The following is a 19,408-nucleotide window of genomic DNA, read 5'->3' on the forward strand; positions in this document are numbered from 1 at the left end:
AAAAGCCAGTTCCTCTTACTGTTTTTAAATACTTCTTCCCATATGTGCCTCTTGCAGGAGAAGGAGGTAAGTCTGTAGAAGTGTTCAGGCACAGCCAATTGAACAAAGACTAGATAAACTAAGCGGAAATTATCCTGCATATAAGGCAGAATATAAACCTATTCTCTTATTTTTAGCCCATTTATTAAGCACTTAACATGCCTATTCTTGCAAAATACAAAGAAGGTCCCACTACCAAGATTTTGAAGAAGTGCTGTTGATTAGAGAGGATGCTCTGAGGATTAAACAGAAAGTGGATGCTGCAGTTTAGCAGATGTGATACCTGTACTCTCCTTTCCGCAGTGCTGGGTGAAGGAGGCAGTAGACTAACCGGGATCCATGCTTGCTAAATTCCCAAGAGGACTTTTGTGTGAGAAGAGGTGCATCTGCTGTTGGAATATCCCAGATCTTTGGAGACAGCCTGCAAGATGGTTGGTGGGTAAGAGGTGCCAACAGTGTTCTTGTTTGCACAGAGGCACTGGAAGACAAGAAAGAGCAGAGGCTGGGGAGTGTGTGGGTTTTGCAGAGGCCCAGGTTTTTTAGGAGTGTAGGTGTGTTGGCAGCCAGGTGAGAGGGCCTGGCCTGCAGCCCTGAGGAGAGGCTGTCCCAAGACCCCCCTAGTGGGACTGAAGGAAGGAGCAGGACACATCTAGGCAAGGCTTGGTGGAGTATTGGGGCAGGGAGTCCCGTTCACAAAAAGGGGGCTGTGGAAACAGAGATGATGAGATTGTCAGAGCAGAAATTTTGTTTGCAGCTGTGTTTTGAACTGATTTTAAGTGACAGAAATGGGAAGTAAGAAAACTAAAAAGGAGACATTTACTTACACCATGACCAATAAGATGCTGGTTAGCAGCTAAAAGCTTAACTTATTTATTGGCATATTGGTATAGTCATGAAGGTAATATAATGATAATAAAAATTAGTAGATCTGGGAGTCAATGTGTATGACAGAAAGTTGTGTAATCTTCACAGCACAGACACGTATTCCCTGCTGCTGCTTTCTGTCAATCTTTTTTAGTCTAGAGAAGACAGTCTATTTTATAAAAAGAGTATTTCAGGCCTCATATCCACGGAAGAGCTGTGCTCCATGCAAAACCACTAACAAAAGCTGTTAGTTCCCATGCATTACATGTCCAAGGACTCCTTTTATATGGGGTTGCTGCAGACTTTTGCCTCATCTAAAGGTAGTTTTAAACTTCTGAACAGTTAACACCTTAACAGGTTCTGCATTGCCACCCAAGCATATCTACAGATCTGTGCAGCAATGGGGCATTTCAGGCTTGTTGAGCAAATTCAGGTGATGAACAGGCTGCTGGGAAAGCCCCCAGCCCGTGCACAGCCCGTGCAGCCAAGCTCCTGCACCTTTGCCAATCGGGAAAACAGCAGCATCACTCCCTGTCACTGCCTGTCTGGGAACACACCCTAAATGTGTGCTCCCTAAACACCCTAAATCTAATGTGCTCAAGTACTTCTTTAGTGCCCCACTATTAAATAGATTATGAATACCACAAGCAGTAAATGAGAGACTATAAACAAGGCTCTCAAATTAAACTGCATTTACCAAATGTAAATGATGTTGCTAGATGGAATTCACCCACGAGCTAACCCAGAGGCATCTGGCTGCTTTCCATCAATGGCTGCAGAAGGAACAGAAAAGTAAAAGGCCAGTAAGTAGTTACCCATAAATAAACATGTTAGCATTGACATTAATCTTCAGCTAAATCTGTTAGGAACACAGAAACAGGAGTGACCTTTCCTCTTCACCAAGCCCAGTCCTCTACTCTTGCAGGGAACCAAACCAAATAAACCCTTTCATATACTGATGATATTTCATTTTTGAAGTCAGGAAGCTACTCAATCAGCATCTGTTAGAGTCCCTGTCTTTTTGGGATGAAACCATGGAATGCACAGTCAGGAACTGTTTGTAGGCAGTGGATATAAATTCAGATAGAATTTTTGGCTCAAACCCAAAAGATGGCAGATTTACAGTCTCATGCAACCTTAATTATGCTGCCTTGTGTATGTCTTCTTTGCATAAATGATGCATAGGTTATGTGACAAAAATAGTATGGAGTTGCATAAGCAAAGTGTCTTTATTAATATGGACAAAAAAGGTCTAACTTTTGACAGTTGACATTGCAGCACAAGTTTTCTACAGTAGTTTCTTTTTGAAGATAGAATAAAAACTATTTTCTATCACATGCCTTGAGGTGATGTATCTTCAGGCATGATGAATCTTTAGTGACAGATATTTAATATATGAACTATGGAGTAGTGCCATAGTAATTATAAAAAATGCCTGCTGTCCCAGTGTGTCATTGCCTCCTGCAGCAGTCTGGCAGAAATGGGCAGCCCGAGTGACCCCTCTTCCCCCACCAGCTGCTGCCAGCAATCCTGGGCTCAGCTAGTGATGCTGGTGATCCAGGGCTGAGGGCTTCTCCCTATCAGTCACTGAAGAGAGATATTTTGTACACAAAGCTAACAAGAGACAAATCTCCTAATGAATGTCTGGCGAATGAGACCTTGTCTGCCTGAAAATGAGATAACTACTGAAGTGGAAAGTGGAAGCTTCTTCCTGAAATGCAACCCTGAGATGTTCTTTGAAAAGACTCTGTAAATGTTGATGCAAACCGCCTGTGGCTCCATGTATCCCTGACATCTTTCCTGTGATTAAGTTAATCATGATATTGCTGTGCAGCAGCCAAAGTGGCCTGATGACCTGACTGAAAATGAAGTTTAGTTTATGCTTCAGCTTTCAGGCTTCTCACCAAATCTTCTTTTCTCTGTGGAGAGTGGCCGGCACAAAATACCTTGTACCATAGCAAAAGACCTCTTAGTGCTCTCTTGGTGTTTCTGTACAGGTCCTTGTTCAGCTGACACTGTGAAATTAATTTAAATTGGAATAAATACTATCAACAACTGCCCTTTATTTCATATGAAACATAGAATGGTTGGAGTTGGCAGGGACCTTTAAAGTTCATCTAGTCCAACACTCCCGCAATGATCAGGTTGTTCAGGGCCCCATCCAATCTGACCTTGAATATTTCCAGGGATGGGACATCCACCACCTCTCTTGGTGTTGCCACTGTCATAATAAAAATTTTCTTCCTCATGTCTTATCTGAGTTTACACTCTTTTAGTTTAAAACCATTACTCCTTGTCCTGTTGCTACAGGTACTATTAAAAAGCTTTCCCCTATCTTTCTTTTAAGTCTCCTTTACTTACTGAAAGGCTGCAATAAGGCTGCTCTCGAGCCTTCTCCAGGCTAAACAACCCCAACTCTCTCAGTGCAGTCTTAAGTGCCAAGATCTTGATATTTTCACTTCCAAAAGAACTTCGGTATTTCCTGAAATTTCAAGTTGTCCCTTTTCATAATAGCATTGGACAATGTGCAATAGAGACGATTTATCCTTATTTTCTTGATAATCCAAGCACCTAAAATGACTTTCAAACTGATATGCCCAGCCAGTTCCTAGGATTCCCAAATTTGCTTAGATCTGTAAGACAGAGTTATCCATGTTATGCCTTTAACTGAATCTGCTACTTTATAGAAATAAAAAACCACACAAGAATTGTCACTGGAAAACTTGCAGAGCCTCCACCCTTCCTCAGACTGGAATTCCCACTCTTCTCTCTTTTTCTCTGTAAAGCTTTGCTCTTGGCTCATTTATCAAATGACAATGTGGTTTCTGGCTTTATACAAAAAATGGCTGTGATGAGTCATAGACCTCCCCTCCCCTGTTTCTTTTGATACTGAGGTACCAAATGTAAATGTAGTATTGACAGTATTCCCACACCTTAGGAATTTAGGAACTTATTAGGAACTAAGTTTACATTCCTTAATTAACTTTTTTTTTTTGTCTCTTTGCTAGTTTTACCTCAAGTGATGACATATTTAATACAGTTGCAAAACTTCATATTTCATTTTAGCATTTAGCAGAGACCGGACATGATGCATTAATCATAAAAGCAGTACAGAAATTACCTTCTGGTGTTTCCATTTGTCAGTTTGGGTAATACTAATATCAGTTTCTACTTGCCTCTTGTTATAGGAATACAAACTGCTATCCAGTAACTCTTTTTACAAAATGTTTTATCTTCTATTGTTCAAAGTTATTTGCCAGCATAAGAAAATATTAAGGAGAATGCTGCTGATTTATATTACTTGAACTGTTTTACATCATAATATAAAAATTATAAATATAAATATATAAAAATATATTTTAAATATATTTTTATATAAATATATTAAAAACTATAAATATAAAATTATTTAAAAACTACTGCTAAATTGTAAGCATTCCTGTAACCAAAGAGATGTAATAATGATTAACCAGAGTGCCTGCTGTCAAGCAGGATGCTGGAAACATTCATAATGTTGTGAACAGATAATTCTTCATAGTACAAGACTCCTAAAAGATTGTTTCAACACTTCCAATGAAGCATCCCAGGGTCCATTGACCAAGAGCAGGCACTTACAATGACCATATCACACAGCAGGTGTAGAAATTGCTAAAGTACAAGTCAGAAGAATGGACTCTAAAACCAATATTTTTAAGCAAGTGCTATGTCCCTGATAGTGTGTTTGAAACACAATAGTCTGAGGAAAATACTCAATACATAAAAGGAGAAGGAGCATAAAGTATGGAGTGGAAGGCCCTAAAATAAAAAAAGGCAGAGCCCCTGAATTGCCAACAGGTACCTGTGAATCAGGCAGTCCTATGGGCAAATCTTCCAGCAGCAGACAGAGAAGAGAGGAGAGGAAAGGAGCAAAGCACCTCAGTCTCTGCAGGACAACTTCCGAGCTCCAGCACGGGGCAGGGCATCATCAAGGGTCACGGGATGCTATTCTTATCTAGAGAGCTCTAAAAGCTAAGACAGATCAGCTAGCCAGTCTTGATGTAATCTAAATCAGCAAATCTTCAAGTAGATAATATTATAAAACAAAACTACAAAACAGATTCCCTTAGCTTTGGTGGATGTGGGAAAGAAACATGAGACCATTAATTGTATTGTGCTTGAAGAAAGAAGAGAGCAGCTAGAAAATCGTGTCACTAAAATGGAAAAAACAGACTTTCTGTTTCTTGGTACAAAATAGAATTATTTTTATGAGGGATATATATATATATATAAAAATCATCATTGGAGCCATTGTTCTCATTTAATGACAAGACTCACTTATATCTGTATATGAATAAATTTCTGGAGACTTAGATCAGAGTCTGTTTTATAGACTGAGAAATGAAAAGAGCTGATATTTTGAACAATCTACTGTACAAGAGCATCCTTTCCCCTCCAAAAGCACCACCTCCCCTAGACACTGTTAAACTCAACTCAGACCTGAATGAAGAAAGTGAGTGTGAAGCCACTACTGTGTTACATGGCACAACTGGTGCTAGCAAACTGGTGGTGGTCACAGCCACCTTCCCTTCGAGCTGGCTGCAAGTGACACTAGAGGCATAAAGGCACATGGGAATGCACTCAGGAGTGTGTGCAGTGAGAGGCTGTCAGGTACTCTCCGTGCAGAAGTAGGGAAAGAAAAGTTGCAAAAGGCATCAAGGATGCTCCAGAGAAGTCTATTTCAGGATGAGAGTGTGCTTTCAGCAAGAATGCTGTCAAAAATAAAACTGGAACCTCAAGCAAAGAAGGTACCTATTTTTTGTGTGTCTGCTTTAATTGAAGAAAGAGTTTTACATAGGCTATAAATAAGTAGGTTTGTATTAAGGCATCTAGTTTCTGTTCCCTCCCCCACCCTTTTTTTTTTATTTTCTGTCTTTTGAATGATGTAGTTGCAGGATGGAGATATTTCTAAGGAGAATCAAATGTGTTATGCTGTCATACTCTATTGCACAGGTGATACCTGGGACCTGAGTCTCATGGTGCAATTTCACATGTAGTTAGTTTGCTGTTACTAGCAACACAGATTTGAAATCAGAACTAAGCCCTGTGAGAAACTGTTCCCTGCCAATGCTCTCATTGCTTTTCCTGAATTCCCTCTACCATTATTTATAAGGCTATACATAAAAAGGAGAGCAATTGGATCTAATTTATTTACTACAAATGCTCTTAGGAAGAAAAGTGTTGTGAGCAATTTTAGTTCAGCCAACTAAAATACTCTTTTTCCACTTTTACTGATAGGAAAAATTCACTATCTGCTTCCAAATTACCATAAAGGGGACAATGAGGAAAAAACATTTTACCAAATATGCAAATGATATGACAGCCTGTGCAACAAGAGGTGGGAGAATACAATCAAATTTCCATCAGCTGTAATAATTCTTGCACTTGTTTTCTTAGCTTGAAAAGGACTCCCTAACTTAACTAAGCAGCTCAACAGCTACATCTGAATGATAAACTGGGGGAGCCTACATCTGAAGGACTTCCTTCCTCAAAGATGAAAATTCAGAACAGGGAAAATACCCTTTTTTTAACAGGTAGATTAGGCCAAGACAAGAGAGCTGAGTAATTGTGAGGGAATATCTTGATACAATCATTCTCTGCCAGGTACAGCATCATATTGATGGTACAGAAAGACTTCCTGGATTCCTCCTGTTGTTCATGCTATGCCCTCAGTTGTCCTTATTTAGCCAAGTTGTCCTTATTCAACGTAGTGTCCCTGGCAAGAAGGTGGGTGTTGCATCACTGATGTTCCTGTGCAACAATAAATTGTACCAGTGCTGGGCAGTTCTGACTACAGGAATTACAGTCAGTCCCTATGGCCTACTTCCCATCAGAGTACAGGGGTCATGGAATGCAAAACTGGGGCCAAATTATTTCACTGGTGGCTGGAACTCAGCTATTTGCCATGTGCATTACAATAGTGAGTTTACTTTTTCTAAGTGCTGAATTACTGCCCTGGGAGATGAACACATGCGTTCCAGACCAGAATTCAGAGTTTAACCTAATGTTATGCTTTTTAAGCACATCTGTGATCTATTATGTTGCTGGGTAATGATTTTCACAGAATCATTGTTATTTAATATGTAAAGAAATGTCACTGTCAATATCAATCTCAGCATGGTATTGCAGAGAACACATCTGAGTACTATATAAGTGCTTCTTCCTATGGGCAAAATATTACAGGTCATTAAAATGTTAATGTATTAAGGGGAAAAGTTATAAAAAATTGAAGGAACATACATGGAAATTTCAGGAGCCGGGACCAGAGACTTCTAGATAGTAGTGTTTTTGGTTACCAAATGTATGACAAAAGTAAGCTAAACAGTGGAAAAGCATTAGAGAAACATGCCTAAATTAGATATATATTTGGTATAAAAATGCTTGGAACCTGTATTCAGTTCTAACTCAACAACAGTCCTTTAGTACATTAGGAATCAAAAGTGCAGTGCCAGAATTAAGCAGCAGTTTATCCTTTTTGTATTCCAGGAGTTACTTGTTTTATTTTCAAGAGCTTCAGAGTATTTTTGTTTTAACAGTCTCTGAGGAAATTTTTCATATCCACCAAACAAAATAAAGGCCAGACTGAGCAAGTAATATTGCAATTTAATTTCACTGTTCCTAAACTATACTTGACTTTAGTTTGGACATGGACACTTGAACACAGGCAACTGTTTTGAGAGAGTCTCTATGTTTAAATCCTTCAACTCACTTACTGAAAGGATATTTCGGGATGAGAAATTTTTCTAGAATCTAAGCCTGATCTTTGGGCTTATTCTTGAGATAACAGCCAAGTTTCATTTTAATCCCAGCAGGAAAGGAATGAAGACTGCTTGCCTCTACCACATAATATTTCTGGTGGATGGGTAGCATCTTTGAATAAGGAATCAGAGAAATTTCAAGGATTGGTAAGTATTTATTTAAATTTCTGTTGTTCCCTCTTCTACAGTTGGAGAGCTGTACTGCTGTAACTGTTCCACTTCAAAGCAATTATGCCTGGCTTTTGGCGTGCATGAAAGATGGATGCAGCTCTTGTGCTCCTGTTTTATGTAAGCCATCCTTCTTTAAGAGGTGCAGTGCTTTGCCCAAGGTATGCTGAGCCAGCATTCCTTCATCTTTCCAGATGTACTGCAGTGCAGTGATAATAATTATCCTGCGCAGTGTCAAATAGCAAGAAATTCCTGCTGTAAATAGGTGCAGATGTAGATATGTGATGCAAGGTGTATAGATTCTTGAAAGGGAATGAGAGGAACTGATTCATATGGAGCTTGAGTTGTAAGTGCAACCAATAGATCATGACTATTACACTGTCTATCCAGTACAACATCTCTGTATTCAGCTTTCCAGCTAAGTTTTAAAAGCTCTGAGTTCTTAGGACCTTAAACACTGCTGACACTTCTCTCTGCCTTGACACCACCCTAAAACCCCTCTCATGGTTACAGGCTTTACCCAGGTAAAAGTGTGCCTGTGTGGATTCTTTAAGAATTTTCTGGCATTATTAACACCAGAGTCTCCTATTAAGTACCCTTATTAAATTATCTCCTTTAAATGTAAGTGAAAGTCCAGTACATCTAATTCAACTAAGCAGATTCTAAACTCAGTGTACTGTGTCTCTGATCTGCCCTGGATTGTTATTTTCCGAATTTATACCTGTTGTGTCACTTCTGCATTTTCTGTAATGCAGAAGAAGACTCCAGCATGTATTTCCAGTCAAAGTCTAATGCAAGTCTTAGACCCAAAAGGTTTTAATTGTAAAAAAGTGATCAGAGGTCTGATCCAAACACAACAGGACTTTCGATTTTCCCACATCCTTGTGTTCAAAGGTTATTGTGACAATTTTCCCTCCATTTCCAAATTCTTCAGCTACTTTGTATTAATAAAAGAATCAGGGGTTAAATCTGCTGTTCAGTTTTGGATAGTTTAGCAGTCTGTTCCACTCCTAATCCCTGTTTGTCTGTTTTGGTTTAGTTTGGTGTTTGAACTACCCTTAAAATACAAGTCTGTTTGTTAAACTGAATGTTTTTCAGTTGGGGAAAATGAAGTTTTTCCAGGCTGTGGATTCCCAAGTTACCCTGCCTTTCACAGAAACCCTTCACTCTATGACAACAAGGTATGATTCATAAAATTCACAGTTTTTAAAGCAGAAAGCAGAAATTACCTACCTTTGATTAGACTAAGATAAAAGGCATAAAATTTGTGGAGCCCATACTGGTAAACAAGATATTATTTGGGAAGACTTTCTAATTTAGTATGGGCTAATAATTGACTGAATACTTGGACAGGAGAGAAAATTTCAGTACCCAGGAGCTGAATATGATTTTTTGTATTTCTAAATGAAATCAAGTTTCCAAACTCAATTTCATTTGGTGCAAATTATTCCATTTAATGCTAAAAGTGCTTTTTTAATGGAAGTGGTTGTCAAAATAATGACACAAATTGATGTGTAAATCCCACAGAGAAGGTGAGAATCGCATTAGTGCTCCTGAAGAAGTTAGTGCATGCCTCACAAAATCTAACTCTTACCAGTGTTTGAGAGGAATTCTCCTCTCCTCTGCAAATCTGGGTTTCTTCCTCACAGCAGTGACCTGACCATCAGCCCCTCTGACTGGAACAGTCCCACTCTGTAAAGTATACTTAAATATTCATGGAGCCAGCTGGTGAGAGAAAAAACAATGCTCTAGTCTGATGGTTCAGTAACCCTCCTGGGGAGGGTGGAGGTGTTAGTCCCAGTCCCAGTGAATGTGTAATTATTTATACAAAGAAGAACAGTGTCAACAGGAGAAGTGACAAGTCCCGTCTCCCAAAAAGTTTCCTTGCAGGAATGGAGAAGTCTAAAGAAACAATAATGCATTTGCCAGAAATCTGCCAGGTATAGTTAACAACAGTTTAAACAAACTCTTAAAATAATTTACAGATTATTCCTGAAATAGCTAAGATTTTGGATGAATAGATGTTCTTCCACATATCTGAGACAGACCTTGTTCCTCATATTAAGTGAACAGACCTTTCATCCTCCAAAGCAAAACAGCTCTTAAAAATAGAAATCATTCAGAACATATTTTAAGAACTTAGCATCTCATAACATCATACCAGCATCCTTGCTCCTATTGACATCAATGGAAGGAAAACCAGTATTTATATGTCCCACAAGCAGATCTGTCTCTTGGAGAATGCTGGTCTATAATGGTTTGTGTCTGACAGGAATAAAGAACTCTTGAGACCTGCCTGCCACTTGAATAGCCACGGCTGTATGGAGCTCCAGCAGTAATGTTTTTGCAGAGTCTTGCTGAAGGCATCATGTAAGGCACGGTTCTTCGGCACAAATGAGTTTTCACTAGACCAGCTAAAACACAGACTATGTTTCAGGCAACAAATTCTCATTCAGGACTAAGGCAGAAGGAGAAAGCTTCAAGCTATGTGCAGGCTGAGGAGAGCTGCTCTCACTTTATCTCAATTTGTGAATTAGACAGTGTGTCACAATTTTCTAACATCTTCTTAGAGTTTGTATGAGTTTCCATTAGAGAACTCAAAAAAGCATAGATAGTTCCAGTGCATATGCCTGACCTACAGACACCTATTCCCAGCCTGACAAAAAATGGCATCAGGAATTAAAAATTCACCACCTCTGGATTTAAAAAAAGAGTAAAAAAACCCTGAGAGGTTTAAAGCTTTAGTCATCAAAACCAGAGCTGCCTGAAAATTGTTTTTAAAGCTCAGCTGTAAACAGTGTTGTAGTAATCCATATTACGGTAAGCATAGAGTCATATCCCTTTCATTAGTCATATGTTTTGCCAATAAAAGACTTTCATAAAACAAAAAAAATTCATTGTGTGGCAGGCCTTTCAGAAGACTGTATAATTAAAGCACAGTAGTTTCTGACATCTGGAAAGAAATTCTTGACTGCAGAGCAATAAGTGACCTGTGACCTTTAAAACATATTTTCAGATAAAAGATTTCCAAAGAAAATTTTGAAGGAAAGCTGCTGCAAAAGGAGAGGAGTCTCTGTCTTAAAACTCAGTGATGGATGGGACACAGCAGATTTCTGCATCTATGCATCTTATGTAAAAGCTATAAAGAACAGGCAGCTGTCAGCAAGAGGTAAGAATCCACCAAGTGATATTGTGATGAATACTCAAAAGTTAAGGGCTTAAATATTACATAGGCTCTGGCTGATGAAAAGAGAATGACCAAGCAGCAAGCACTGCATCAAATCTAGTATATGTAGCTGATGCTTGTGAAGTACAGCAATATGTCCATCTGGATTTTGAGTTAAAGATGAACAAAACTTAGATTATTATAACTAATGAAAAAGTTTTAGTACTTCTAAAGCCATAGCAAGGAAACGCAGAATTTTTGAATCTGCTGGCATTTTCCCCATGTGGTGCAGGTCAGCATTTCAGGCCTTTTTCTTTAGGAAGAAATTCTGTCAAAGAGGGACTGAGGCAGTGGCAGTGGTCATAAAGCTGGATGCTAACACCACATTCCTATTGAAATTCAGTGTGAAACTGGTACACAACTCTAACTGGATCTTTCAAATATGGTCCAATGCCTCTCCACTCAATGCCTTGAGGCAGGAGCACACAATTTACCCAGTGTTACCGGGAAGAAAGGGAGGCACAATTGTGTACATGTATTCTGAATATAGTGCACAGTTGGCATGTGGACAAAACTAAGTTCAGACATTACAATATGTACAGGAACACTGTGAGCAAGTGCCATGGATCCATGCATTTTTGTAGGAAGCAGCATTTCTCTGTTCTGGTCACTGCTCTGCTGCGTTCACCACAGCATCTTCCACAAAACCCGCCCAGCCCAGGAACCAGACTGGGCTAATGGGATGAGTGCCCCAGCCTTGGGGAATGAATGCAGTGAGCCACTGCCTAGCTGAGGCTGAGGTGTCCTTCAGACCGGGGTGTCCTTCAGGCTGTCACCGGCCAAGACCTCACAGGAAACAATCTGCTCTCCTGGCCAAGGATGTGGAGGCAGTGCAGATGTAACGCTCTCTGCAGTTCTGCAAGTTTAGTTTATAGCTGCCTGTCTTTGGGTGTGTGATCTAGGTTTTCATTCATGACTTCATAACTCTGTCCAGCTCTGCTCCTGCCTATGGGCTGTGGCTGTGGCATGCTGGGTGTAACCTGTCTCCTTGCCTCAGCATGCTCTCCTGGTGGTGGAGGGTGTAAGGCTGAGATGGTAGCAATGCACAGCAGGAAGCATGAGGCTGGGATCCCTTGGGAGCTGTGGCTGTGCAGCTGCAGGATATGGGTTGATGAGGGTTTTGCATGTAGCTCAGAGACCCATGAAGGCTGGCACTTGTGCTTAATTTTTGTCCTTCCCATTAAATCTGTGGGTGTCACATGAATTCTCTGCAGGCTTAAGATAACTCTTAACTGAGCATTAGTGAGAATACTGCACTGCAACACCAGCTGGACCAGAGAATTACTGCCCCCAGTAGTCCAAGCTGAGCAACAGCTTAAAACTGTGTTACTTTATTTTGTTGTCCCAAAGCCGCTGATACTTCTACAACTTGATTTCTTCATGGAATTAATTAAGGGAATATGAGAATTTTCAAGAAAATTCTTTGAGTTAAGGGACAATGTGCAAAGTTTTATTTCCCCCATTACATTCCTATTTCTTCTATTATGTTCCCATCATAAAAAATCTTTGAATATACCATTATAAGTCAGGTCTGAAATTAAAGATTTAGCATCTGTATACCCTGGAGATGGGTGTCCTTCCTACTTATAAAGAGCCATATTAAACTGCCAGAGTTCTGTTGGAATTTGTGTAAGAGGAATTGTAAATATATCACTGAAACTCGCCCTGCTAAATCCTTCTGAAGACTGTTGTAGATGAGAAAACTCCCCATCATGTGAAGCCTTTCTGTTTTTACCATGTCACTAGGAAGGGTCACTGTTTACTGTACTAGCTATAACCTAACAAGATGTGTCCTGTGGCAAATCCAGGACTGGAATTGCTGGACAGGTTGTGGTGGTTCTATTATTAGAAACCTATTATATTTGACATTGAGCATAAAAGATGTGGCTCGTACTGCAGAACATTTCTTATACTCCTGAGAGTAAATCCCAGCAGTTGTTATCAGAAAAGATGCTGAAGCCTCTGAGTTCTCATTGATTGCACTTGCAAGTCAATCAGTCATGTTGAGATATGCAAAATCTGTTGACAAAGAAATGATGATTGATATCCTAAGAACATAATCTAATGACAAAACCAGTAAATCTTGCTATTGCCAGAGCAAATTCCTCAGAGACCAGAATTTCACTCTCAAGGGTATTTTGTATCTAGACAGGTTGTGTGTTGACTTAGTTTACATAATGTGTTTGAAACATCTAGAAAAGCTTTACCTATAGCTGGACTGTCTGAGGAAATAAATGCATTCAGTTTTCAATGGCATGTCAGAATAAAATATGTTATTACTGGATTTAACTGAATGTACAAGCATGATTGCATGTTGCCACATTTTGACGGTATTTCAGGTGGGATGTAGAGTTATTTACTCTTTATTGCTAATACAACCAACAGTGTAAGACAGGACTGAAAGGCCACAGGCAGTTAGGAAGTCAGTTTTGTGTCCTGCCTGTGTGGCAGCAGTACCTGGAGCTACACAGCGCTACACAAGTGTCAGGCAGGGCACGTGTGTGTCACTGACACAGGGAGCAGTGCCCTGTGTGCAGCATGGGCACGCAGGGCTGCTCACCTTGCTTTCTCTCAGAGAGCTTCCACTCACATTTGAGGCAGTTGTCAGGGCTCAGCTTGCATAGGAGTCAGATCTGGAGAAATTTGGATTCAGGCTTGAAATTTGTAAAGGGAAATGGATGAGATAGTGAAGTTGGGTCAGAAAGTGGGAAGAAATAAATGAAACTAAGAAAGTAGTAAAGAGAGTTGGAAACACTTTGATGAGACGCTACTTCTGCATCCATACATGGAGGCTGCTGGCTTTCACAGCTTGTGCTGGCACAGGATGTAGGGATCACTGGACAACTTGCACAGGAAGTCATAATACTGTAAAATTTTTTTCCATAAGTTGGTGTTAAATAAGAAAGGAGTGGACCAGGCTTGCTTATATCCCAACTTTGACAAGGGCTGTGGAGATCATCTGACAGCCTCAGGGCTGGATTGTGGCTGTGCCCAGAAGAGGCTTATTCGAAGGATGAACAGTGGACAGGAAAGCATGGCTGTCTCGGGGGTGCTGTGTGATCTTTGGCTGCAGGTTGGGAGTGAAGTGTCACTGGCCAAAAGGAATCAAAGCTCCCCGGGAGAGCTGGAAGGTCATGGCAAGCCAAGAGCTGGTGTCTGTGTCTGTCACTGAGAGGATGAATGTCAACTCTGCCCTACAAACAGCATAGCCAGTCCAACAGCTCCTGCTGTAAACTAGCAAGCAGGGATTGAATCGTAGCACTGTTACAATACTCCAATTAACATTGCAATGTTAGAGCCAAAAAGGGGACTGCAATATTTCAGAAAGTACATTTTAATGCTTTAGGTGTTGAAAACTGTAGCATGAAATATATGTGCATTGTTTGACATCAGCTGGGATATATGGTAGGCAGGTTCTATGAACACGGGTCAGTCTGAAAACTGAGTAGCAGAGTAAAAAAGTTGTTCACATCCAATAAGCAACATGTTGGCTGTGGCAGGGTGGCCATGGCATTGTGCCAGCCAGGTGTGTGCCTCATGGCTAACTCAGGCTTTACTAGGGCTTGTCCATCGCACTTGCCATGAATTTACCCTAAGAAATCCTCACAGAATGTTTTCGGCCAGGAAGGAGCCACTTCTGAACTGATGATTTTCAACTGCTCAAATTTGAAATGTGAAATCCTGCATAGGAAAATACTTTCAGATTTTTTTTTTACTTGCCTGTTTTGTTTCTTTGCTTGCTTGTCACATTGGTCTTAAACTGATATATGTAAGTCTAATAGGTATGTTAATCTGCATCTGCTGTGGTATGCACATGATGAAGGAAACAGATCAAATGAACTTATTTTAGTCAATATGTTTAAATAAAAAGTCAACATGGCAAGACGCATACTCTCACTCTGACTGAGTCATGTTCAGTTTAAGTTCCAGGAATGTCTAAGAGGGTGGCGTCATCCCCTTCAAAACAGTTTTTTTCCCCTATTGGATTGTATCAGCAAGCAGCTGCCTCTAAGGCATTATTTCTGTCAGAGGGTCAGGCTCTCTGGGCCAGCTTCTCCCTAAAAGTGTTACATGGATGGGGCATGCCTCCCAAATAAGCCCAGGGGACAGTAGCGATGCCCAGTCGAGATGCCGCAAAGGGCAGCACTTTCACCGGCTGTGCCAGGGCAAGCGGGGCGCTGGGCGGAGGCGCCTGCCGGGGGCTCCCGTGCTCCCCGCTCTGCGCTGCAGATGAGAAATGCAGCGCCAGCTGCCGTGGAGAAATCGTGTCCGTGCCGGAGCTGTCGGGCCGTTCAGCGGCCTCGGCCCCGGCCGTGCCCGCGCCGGCAGCGCTTCTGCGGCTCCTCCTGGCGGCCCGGAGCGCCGGCCCGGCCCCGGCCCCGCCACACCGGGTCCAGCCTCGCCACACCGGGCCCGGCCCCGGCCCCGCCACACCGGGTCCAGCCTCGCCACACCGGGCCCGCCCCAGCCCCGCCACACCGGGTCCAGCCTCGCCACACCGGGTCCAGCCCCGCCACACCGGGCCCGGCCCCAGCCCCGCCGCCGGCCGGTGGCTCCCGGAGCTCCTGCAGCCTCCCTGCAGTAACTGCCCCGCACTTCATCCCCGCACACACCGCTCTGCTCCTGTTCACTCCTGTGCATGTGCTGGGACACATTAAAACAATTAATTACCCGATATTTTTGAACATATGTGAATAATTTGTTTTGCCTTGTTCATTTCAAGCTGTTGAAATTGAGGATTCAATCAAACTCAGACCTCTGATCACTGAAGATACTGAAATCGGCCGGAATAAACTTTATAACACAATTCGAAGCATTAGAAAGCAGGCATTCTTTATCTGTGCAGGACTCACAGAGGATATTTCTTTTGTTCTGTGTGTGTTGTGAGACTTTACAAAAAGGTATTGATACACCGTAAACATACATATTCATTAAAACGTGGTTCTTATTTAATACATAAACATTACTTTCCTAGAGCTAATTTGTATGTATCCACCTCCCACTGGAAGTCCTTTTATGGTCCTGGAGAGTAATAAAAGGGATCTGGTGGTTGTATTCATTGAATGCTTTGATATTAAAGGTGACTTTTACTTGAACTTTTTCTTTGGGCATGTGCTGTTGCTTCTTTGTTACATGACTTGCACTGTAGTCCTTTTTACCTGTTTCTCCACTGGGTCCAGCCATGTTTATCCTCCTGGGTTCATATTTTTACATCCATTTATCTTTTTTGTCGTTTAGTCTTTAAGCTCTATCCAGCAATTTCAAGGAAACTGAAAATTTCTCTTCTCTATATAATTTATCATTGATGGCTGAGTCAGAAAATGGAGGCTTGTTTTCCGAAAACTGAGTAAGACCAAATCTTGTCTAGGAAACTCCTGCTGGTTGACCTCAGTGTCCTTCACAGGTCTGCTGGGCACAGACTAATGTTGCAAAACTTTCTTCTGAACAGCAGGCCTGAATCTCTTTATTCTGAGGTTCACTTGGCACGGCAGGCAGGGGTGTCACTGCCTGTTTCTCAGGCTGCTTTGACTTGTGTGTGGGAGCAGCCCTGGTGGGATCATATGGCTGTGTGCCACGGACGGACTGGTGCAGCACAGAGATGTGCTGTGCCACACTGCATTCCTGCTGCATCCTCTGTGCCAGTACTGCACACAGGGATGTGATAAGGGAATAGGAGGGTAAAAGAGCTTTTTACAAGTCAGAATTATTCTGCAGCCTGTTTGAGCCTTCTGGGCAAAATGCCAAGGGAAGAGAATTGAGTCTGGTGCTTGTTTGTGAATTTAGCTCAGGAATCACTTGTGAAGGGAACCGCACTACTGCTGACCTATTACAGTGCAGATGGGAAATTGTCACCGTAGAGACTTCATTTACCAGCCTGTTTGTTGCAGATTCTTTCATTCATGCACTAGTGGGGAACTGAAATGGCTTTTGAAACAAAGAATGTTGAGTAGTAAGTTGGGAGTCACTCATGTCTGGGACATACCTGGCAGTGTTGCCTTGACACTGAAACTAGAAATCATGACAATTCCAGAGCCTGAAAATCATAATTATTTGTTAGCTGTATGTGCATATTTGGCTAATGAATAACATTCATTGGGGTTATTTAAAAGCAGCAATGAAGTGTGTTGGAGACTGCTAGGTGAACATCTAGTACTTTCCACAGAGGACTTGCACTCCAAGCCACAAGTGCTCTAAAGGGGAGAGGGCCAGATTCACTGTGGGTCTTCAGTAACTCTGCTTGGAGAAAGTCACTGTGACTTTCAGAAGAGAAAGCAGTGATTACTTCACTTGGTAATATTTGTAAGTCCACCAGTTCATTTGCTTTGTGCAAACCCATGTAAGAGTCTGCCAGCAAAGTCAAAATCAATACATCTTTTAAACTCTGTGAGGTTAATTTTATCTTTTTTTTATTTTCTTTGATAAGGAAGACTTATAAAATGTCTTTTTGGTAACAGCTAGAGACCCCAACCAAAGTATGTAGGGCACCACCAACTTTTTTATAAATGTTGATGTCTGAACATATTTACCATGTATGTAATTCAGCCTTATGTCTGAATACAAGAATGTACTCACCACAGATTAACTGTAATGGAGGTATGTACTGTTTTCCATTCATTATATCAATTCACTGTATTCTTTGGAATAATGATCATCTCAGTAGAAGCAGATCTGAAGATACACTGGCTGTATATTCCCTCTGAGGTGATAGGGCTGCCGAGTGCTAAGCTAGCTGGGATTTTAAGTAATATTAATTTAACAGCCTGAATATTGCATTTTGAGCAGGTTTGCCACTCATGTATACCCTTAGTTCTCTGTTTTACTGAACACAGTTAAGTCAAATTAATTTTTAATTGTCAAAAAAAATCTGAACTTTAAAATAAAGGAGATGGCATGCTTCTGTTGGGGCAGAATAGTTGTAGTTTGAAGGAATGTGCTCTACTGATAGCTAGGGACAAAGGTACTCTTCACAAATACTTGGCTTCTCTATTTTGAGTCTCTATTATACAGAAATAAATACTCTTTTTAACTATGTTGGCTAGTGAATATATTTTTTAGTGCTCAGTGATTCTTGTTACTTACTGTTCCAAACTATCTCTTCAAGCTATGATTTTCTACTACACTGCAAGAAACAATGTTTTGATATTGTAATTGGTACAAATGGAAAGTCTGCAGCTTTATTTCATTACTAAGTTCGTGCATTTCTAGCTATACATATGTATTTTGCTCTTTGTTTTGATTAAAATCTCTCAGACAATGCCCTGAGACTGCTTTTGAGAGTAGTGCTATGGCTGAGGAGGGAAAGTGAGTCTTGGGTGTTGGAGAGTAGGACACTGCCTTAGGGCTGAATGGCAGCATCTGCTGTGCCAGACTCTTGCTGGCAGCGTTTCCCTGGCACTGTCTGCTCATTAGGGTTCTGCTTCTATAGCACACTTAAACACAAGGGAAAGTTCACCCCTGTCAATGAACAAAGATAAACATAATCCTATTAAAGTTAAGCATGTGCCTATGAGCTTCACTAAATTTTGGATAATCAGAGATGCTGCCTATGTGTACAAAGGTATCAGAGAAGCTGCCCCAGGGACCTGTTTACCTTTTGCTCATTATTTTTATTATTTCTGAGGGCTGCAGATACTGCTGCTTGTTATCCACCCCACTGACATTTCATAGTTGTCTTTCCAAGTGCTGCTAAAAAGAAAAGCTGAGATTTTGGAACACTAGTGAGTGCCAGTGATTGAATGCCATAGCCCCAGGACTGTGGATGTGGAGAGCCCAGCATATAAAGAGGGGAAAAAAAAATCAAGGTTTTTTTTCTTGTGCATGTGGCATTGCCCAGTTTCTCAGGACAGCAGAGTGAGAGAAAACAGACATTTTCTAGCAAACAGAGGATAATAATGAAAAGTATGCTTAACACCAAAAATGAAGGAAAACTATATTTTCATGTTTCATCAGTCAGGAGGGACATGAAAGGATTAGATCTTGGAGGCAGGAGAGACTCAAATTAGAAAAGTCTATAAAATTGCTTACTCTCCAAAAAGATTGTGTGTCATGGTTGTCAGTAAAGCATGCATCATGTACCCAAAGGCTGTGCTCCCTGGCAAGAGAAGTATTTCCAGCTCCCCACTAACAGATGCATACTGCCACTCTTGATAAGATATCTGCCTTGTAGTAGAGGGTTTCTGATGCAGAAAGTGCATCTGTAGCGTCTGCCCCAAAGGCTCTCATCACTGCAACCAAGATTTAGCCTTAGCATTAATACTGATTTGCTCTACATTTTGACCAGCTTTTAATTTTTAATGAGTTTCATCTCCACTTGCAG

The 19,408-nt window shown here is 41.0% G+C and overlaps 1 long non-coding RNA gene across 9 annotated transcripts in view; it reads left to right on the forward strand.

The window, feature by feature from the left end:
• The window catches only part of LOC121670927, a 39,241-nt gene extending 23,049 nt beyond the window's left edge, over positions 1–16,192 (forward strand). For 7 of the 9 annotated variants that reach the window (XR_006018329.1, XR_006018333.1, XR_006018332.1 and 4 more), the window contains 4 exons: positions 343–474; positions 7,752–7,844; positions 8,964–9,046; positions 10,882–14,980. This is a non-coding gene — a long non-coding RNA (uncharacterized LOC121670927). Of the gene's footprint in view, positions 1–342; positions 475–7,748; positions 7,845–8,963; positions 9,047–10,881; positions 14,981–15,814 lie in introns of those variants that run through there. The other 2 variants (XR_006018330.1, XR_006018331.1) reach the window with 2 other exon arrangements.
• Positions 16,193–19,408: the final 3,216 nt, after the last annotated feature.

This window comes from Corvus kubaryi, unplaced genomic scaffold (assembly GCF_017639235.1).
Source record: "Corvus kubaryi isolate FWS band 111438036 unplaced genomic scaffold, C.kubaryi_AGA036_p1.0 37397, whole genome shotgun sequence".
Lineage (NCBI taxonomy): Eukaryota > Metazoa > Chordata > Aves > Passeriformes > Corvidae > Corvus > Corvus kubaryi.